Here is a 6,043-nt window from a genome sequence, read left to right on the forward strand (position 1 = left end):
GGCGACATTTGCAAGCGTGTATAAAAGCATACCTCCTCTACTCCCTGTAGGAATGCTTGTGGTCAGAGCTCAGTCTGATCTATACCATGTGTAAGCCTCAATTACAGGAGCCCGACACATGGGACTTGGGCCTAGTGGTCACGTGACCACGGAAGAGCCAATGGCGACCCCCCGCCCCCACCACCTCCGGTCAAGTGTGCAGTCTCAATGTTGCCTGCGGCGTTGAGCGAGGAGATGCTGCATGCGTGGTACCTTTTGTGAAAAGAAATGCGGAAAGAAAGGCAGATTGCGCATTCCCCGCTCATGTGGCGCACCTGTGCCAAGATACCATGTACGGGTTGGATTCTTTTACACAAAGATACTGCAAAATAGCAGCTTCAGAAATGGAACACAAGAGCTGCCGTGTGTATCGTTTTTAGAGAAAAAAAAGGCCTCACCCTTTTTTCCCCTGAAGGCATTTTTTTGGAACCACAGAACGAGAACCTTTGGAACATCGCCAGTGTTTTTTATCAACAGTTTTTTTCCATAAAGAATGCATCATTTTTTTCTTCAAACATGCATCTTTGTGACTTTGACCAGTATTTTGCCAGTATTATAGAAAATGTGTGGCTTCTATCATAAAAAAATGTAAACTTTACATATTCTCAAATACACATATTTTTAAATATTCCACTTTTTTCAATGTGTGATTTGATTTTTGATGATATATCCCTCCCCAAAAAAATCTAAATAAAACAAATAATATATGAATATAATAAAAAATAAGAAAGAATAATAATACATTTATTATTATTTATTCTATGAGTTTATTGACAAATAATAATACTTTTCTTATTATTTAATTAATTTATTATATTTATTTATTACATCTGTATATTTTTTGTTTTATTTAGATTTTTGGGCGATGAAAATATAATTTCAAAAACCAAACCAGACATTGAAAAAAGTGGAATATTTAAAAATATGTATTTAAAGTGGTCTTGAGAGTTTTGAAAGGCGCTTATAAATGTATTATTATTATTATTATTATTATTATTAAAATATTCCACATGTTTTAATGCCTGGTTTGTTTTTTGAAAGTATGTATAATATTTTCAAAAGCCAAACCAGACATTGAAAAAATACAAAATAATACATAAATGCAAAATAAAATTCAATCCTCTACTTACCAATATGGAAATCTGCACATCTGATTCTCAAAAATATAATACATCTAATTAAAAAAAAAATTCTAATATGCCCTTTTCTAGAAAATGTCATTTCCGTCCTTGAAAAATATTTTCTATTGCTTAAAAATACTATTGAAAGGTAAAATATGACTTTTGTTCTCAAATATTTATAAAAAATGCGATTGGTTTTTGCATTTCCAGAAAAAAATGGACAGATTAGGTTAACTGCTATAGTATTCATTGACACGTCATATATACAAATGATCAGGAATGGCTACCGCTGCTCACCCGCAGAGAAAAAAAAAATCTTATTCCGTGACTGTAGAGTGTCCTTGAGAGTTTTGAAAGGCGCTTTGAAATAAAATGTATTATTATTATTATTATTATTATATTTTCCTCGACGTTATTCCTTAATTTTCACTTCATCCAAAACACTTTTTTTGTGTGATGGCCTGTGAAAGACACCAGAGAGCCCTCGACCTACTTTTAGTGAGGTGACCCCCCCCCCCCACCCCTTTCATTGCTGGTTGTTGAATTTGTGGTAGTGGTTTCAATCTACCAGCAGGGGGCCTCATTTCCACGGTCAGGCACTGTGAAAGGAACAGTGAGTCTTATTCCACACAATTTAAACCCCCCCCCCCCCACACACACACACACACACACGCACCATCATCGAGTGGCAACCAGTCCCGCGAGTCAGGCGAGTGTACCATTACACCATCAGTGACCTGTCACCAATAAGCTGCAATAAAATCGTTTCTCCAGGGAGGACAAAGAATATATGCCAGTGAGCATTGTTGACAACTGGAGAAATCGTATCTCCCACCCCCCAATGTAGCCAAACGTTCTAACATCGTCACACGATAACGCTAGGAGTGCTATTAACTATTGGCAATCTATGCTAGCACCGCAGTAGCCTTGCATGTTAATTAGCCGCACCGTGATGTCACAATCTGACATATTCCATCAAAAGAGAAGCAAAGATTTGATTGATTATTTGTGTCCAAATAACAAGCAGTCAGCTAGTGGGCTATTTATTAGCTTATCTGCCCCACCTAGCTTGGGAATTCCATAGCACGGACTGTCTGTCGCATTCCACCAGATGACGGCAGCACAGCCGGTGAATTTCTGCAGACGTGGTCTCCATTCGGACGTGGTGTCAGTTGGCGTCTACGATTTGTCCGCATTGGGTGGGTAGTAGTGTGGGGGGGGGGGGGGGGTGATGACACGCCACGATCAAGAATCGCCGGTATGGTGTACGGACATTCCTCTGACCTTTGAACCTTGTCCTTTAATTGCTGTCGGGATGATGATCACCGCAGTCATGAGTACCCGCACTGAAAAGCTTGCAAAAAAAGCGAGCGAGACGACATTATTTATTGAAGCGTTCCCAAAACGCCCACCTGACCGGCTGCTGCAGGATTATTTTAGAAACAGAGGCCGCGTTTGGGAGGCGACATCAGCACAAAGATAAAATGCCGGCGGACACACTTGAGTGTTCAGTGGGATTTGAACGCACAGATACATTATCTTGCGGATAAGACTGAAGAGCTCGGCTCGGTCTCCCAACCCTCTTTTTTTGTGCGTGACGGAGGCAGCGAACGGGCGGCGCTAAAACTATTTCTGCATCTCGGACTCAGACGGAAGATAAAAACATGAGGTTTCGTTTACTTCCTCCCGAATGTAGACGGGATAAGGAAAGGTTATTTTCTGTCCCGTTTGGGCTCTAGTCATGATACAAATGTTTGCTTTGGTCCTGAAATACACCTCAAAGGGGGCTTGTTGTTGAAAGAAACATCCTGGTTTGCTCTACCGTATAGAACGGAACTCGGTCCTAAGTTGGATGTTGCCTGCAAAGAAAGAAATGAGGCAGTGAGTGAGTGAGTGAGTGAGTGAGTAATGAAGTAACTAAGTAATGAAGTTACGAAGTAATGAAGTAAGAAAGAAAGTGAGTGAGTAACTGAGTGAGTGAGTGAGTGAGTAAATGAATGAATAAATCAATCAATAAATAAATAACATTTTAAATAAAATGCATTATTATTAGTAGTAGTATTATTATTATAAATAAATAAATAAATATATTTAAATATTAAAAATATAAATGAATATATGAATGCATAAATAAAAAAATACATAAATACACGTCAAATAAATAAATAAATAAATAAATAAATATGAATAAATATAAACAAATATAAATAAACATTAAATATTAAAAATATAAATAAATACACGAATGTAAAAATAAAAAATACATAAATAAATACATGACTAAATAAATAAATAAATAAACATATAGAAATAAATATACGTAAATAAAAATAAATATGAATACATATAAACACATATAAATAAATATATTTAAATATTAATAAAGGCATAAATAAATACACGACTAAACTAACAAATAAATAAATGAATAAATAAATAAATAAATAAATAAATAAATAAATAAATAAAATTATAAAAAAATAGAATAACGAATATACAAATAATAAATGACCAGTTTAAATCCTACGATATCTGTATTCATGTTTTAATGAAGAACCCCTGCCTAGTTTTCAGAGCTCCGCTTCCACCCAAAAATGCACGCTTCAGCAAACGGCAAACAGTAAGTCAGATGAAAACAAATTCTGTGAGGTCTAGAAGTGACGGTCCGAGTGAATCTGAGGATATACGGCGGGCTACGATATGACATCGTGCTGATGCAAGCGAGTGTCCATCGGAGCAAAGCCAAAGAACATTGCAGTGTCCTTGCCCCTTTCCGTCCGTCCATGTGACTTTTTGACAATCACGCCTCCGTGACTGTCGCCAAAGCCGCTCTTCCGCCGCCAACGTCTGCTTTTCGTCAGCCGGGCAGACGACACCTACGCTACGTGTGAAAGCCGGATGACCTCAGTCGCTTTGCCTGAGAACGTGAGAATGAAACCTTTGACTCGGTCATCTTCTCCGTACGCGACACATGACCTTATTTTGATTGCAAGCGGAGGAGGAACGGGGATCCACCCAAGGCGCTCTTCCAACGCATTCCTACGAGTCGGTGGCTCTCAAAGGGAGCATTGTGATTCTGTGAAAGCGGGCCCACTTCTGTGCTGCTTCTGCTGTTGATGCCGAGAGGAAAAGTGCGTCAGTAAAGCTTAAAGGACAACCGACGTCTCCGGACAAGTTGTGTCCATCATTTGTAAAATGGCTTCAAATGACTTCTACCGAGCGTATTTTACAAAGATTCCACCGCATATAGCTATGTTTTAACTTTTAAGACTGAATATTCAGGAAGTCTTGTTTTTGAGTTGGTGACGATTCCTGACGTGACGTCACGGAGGGAACGCCCCTGACCGAGAAAGCGACACACAATGCATTTTGGGTACTTTTTTTCATCTGAAAACACCGTGTTGATGTCAAAATTAGAAGGAAAACTACATCAATAACGCGATGGTGAATCGTTGTGTGTCACAGCCAATTGCGGTAACACGCATATAGAAGGTGTAAATTGACACAAATTCCCAGCGGACAAATCAGCCCATTTTCAACGGAGCTGGTGAAGCCATCTTGTGCATTTTCTGGGCGCTACATCGGAGTCCAGACGGCTCCAATTGATACGGAAGGACTTCTTTCATCGATGGCAAACATTTATGCTTTCCTCTTCAGAACTATTTGAATCATATTCATAACTGGATGAGTAACAAAAAAGCATTTTTTTCCGAATTTGAACTCTCTGAAGCCCTTGTTTTGATTCTGGAGCAAGGCAGTTTGTGAAGGAGTATCCTGGTGTGACGTCACGAACAAAGAGGCGGGACTTTCTGAATCTGAATCTGTCCAGTTCCGAGCTCATTTTGTGGCCGTCAATTTTATTCAGTCAGTTTTGCATTTAACTAAAAATATCAACCTGCTTTGGCTATTTTAGATGCTATAAAACGTTTTTCTGATGTCAGTGAGGAAACAAAAAAATGGTGTCGGTTGTCCTTTAAAAGTAGCAAAGATCGTAGGAGCAGACGGTGGGCAAAAATAAGGCCCAGAGGGAGCCCACATCTGGCCCACCCACAGTCTGCGTGGAGAAAAGTGTTCCCAACATTTTTGGCTATATTTAGTGACTTTTCCGAACCCTCCCCCCGCCCAAAAAAAAAAATACAATAAAATAAATGACGAGCAAAAATAAAAACAATGGTCGTCAAGACAGCAGCATTCTTATTTCCTGCATGGTGAAAGGAAAAGGGTCAAGATGATTCTGCCTCCTGTCAGCCAATCTGCATTTTGTTACATTTACCGAGTGTATTTGAAGGCATCAATGCATCGATAAACATCACTGTCAACACTTTTTCCCCATCTAGATGAAATACTTTTTTTTCTCTTCGTGTCATTTAAATTTACACACATTAACAAATACATTGAGTTATATAATCCCTTTTTTGACAATCTGGGCAATTTTTTTTTAAATGAAATGTCATTTAGATTAAGCATACAAAATAAAGGCAACTGGTTATTTCTAGTGTGTTGTAATGTAGTGATGTTATGTATTATTTTTATATGACAAACAAGATTGTTATCAATCATACAAATTCTAAATCGAAAATTTAGATTGTTTTTAGTTGGAGTCATTTAAATCAACATTGGACATGTTAAATATTGTACATTTAAAGTATGTACTTGTAAAGTGGCCTTGTGTGTTCAGAAAGGTGCTTGTAAATTAAATGTATTGTTATTATGACATAAATAGATGTTGTGTCTAATTTTTATTTGTACATATCGAAAACTCAAAGTCTTTTATTTTGTTTTGTTGAATTATTTGGATAACTTCCTCGTTTTTAATAACACGTCACAATATTGGGAATACGTACAGTAAATCAATTATTTTCCGCGATGTTCCTGAAGGCATC

General features: G+C 37.8%; 1 protein-coding gene across 1 annotated transcript in view; it reads right to left on the reverse strand.

Moving 5' to 3' along the window:
- The window catches only part of mta1 (metastasis associated 1), a 50,432-nt gene that overhangs the window by 21,425 nt on the left and 22,964 nt on the right, over positions 1 to 6,043 (reverse strand). The window lies entirely within an intron of this gene.

This window comes from Hippocampus bargibanti, linkage group LG09 (assembly GCF_051943395.1).
Source record: "Hippocampus bargibanti isolate YZ-2025 linkage group LG09, ASM5194339v1, whole genome shotgun sequence".
In the NCBI taxonomy this organism is placed as follows: domain Eukaryota; kingdom Metazoa; phylum Chordata; class Actinopteri; order Syngnathiformes; family Syngnathidae; genus Hippocampus; species Hippocampus bargibanti.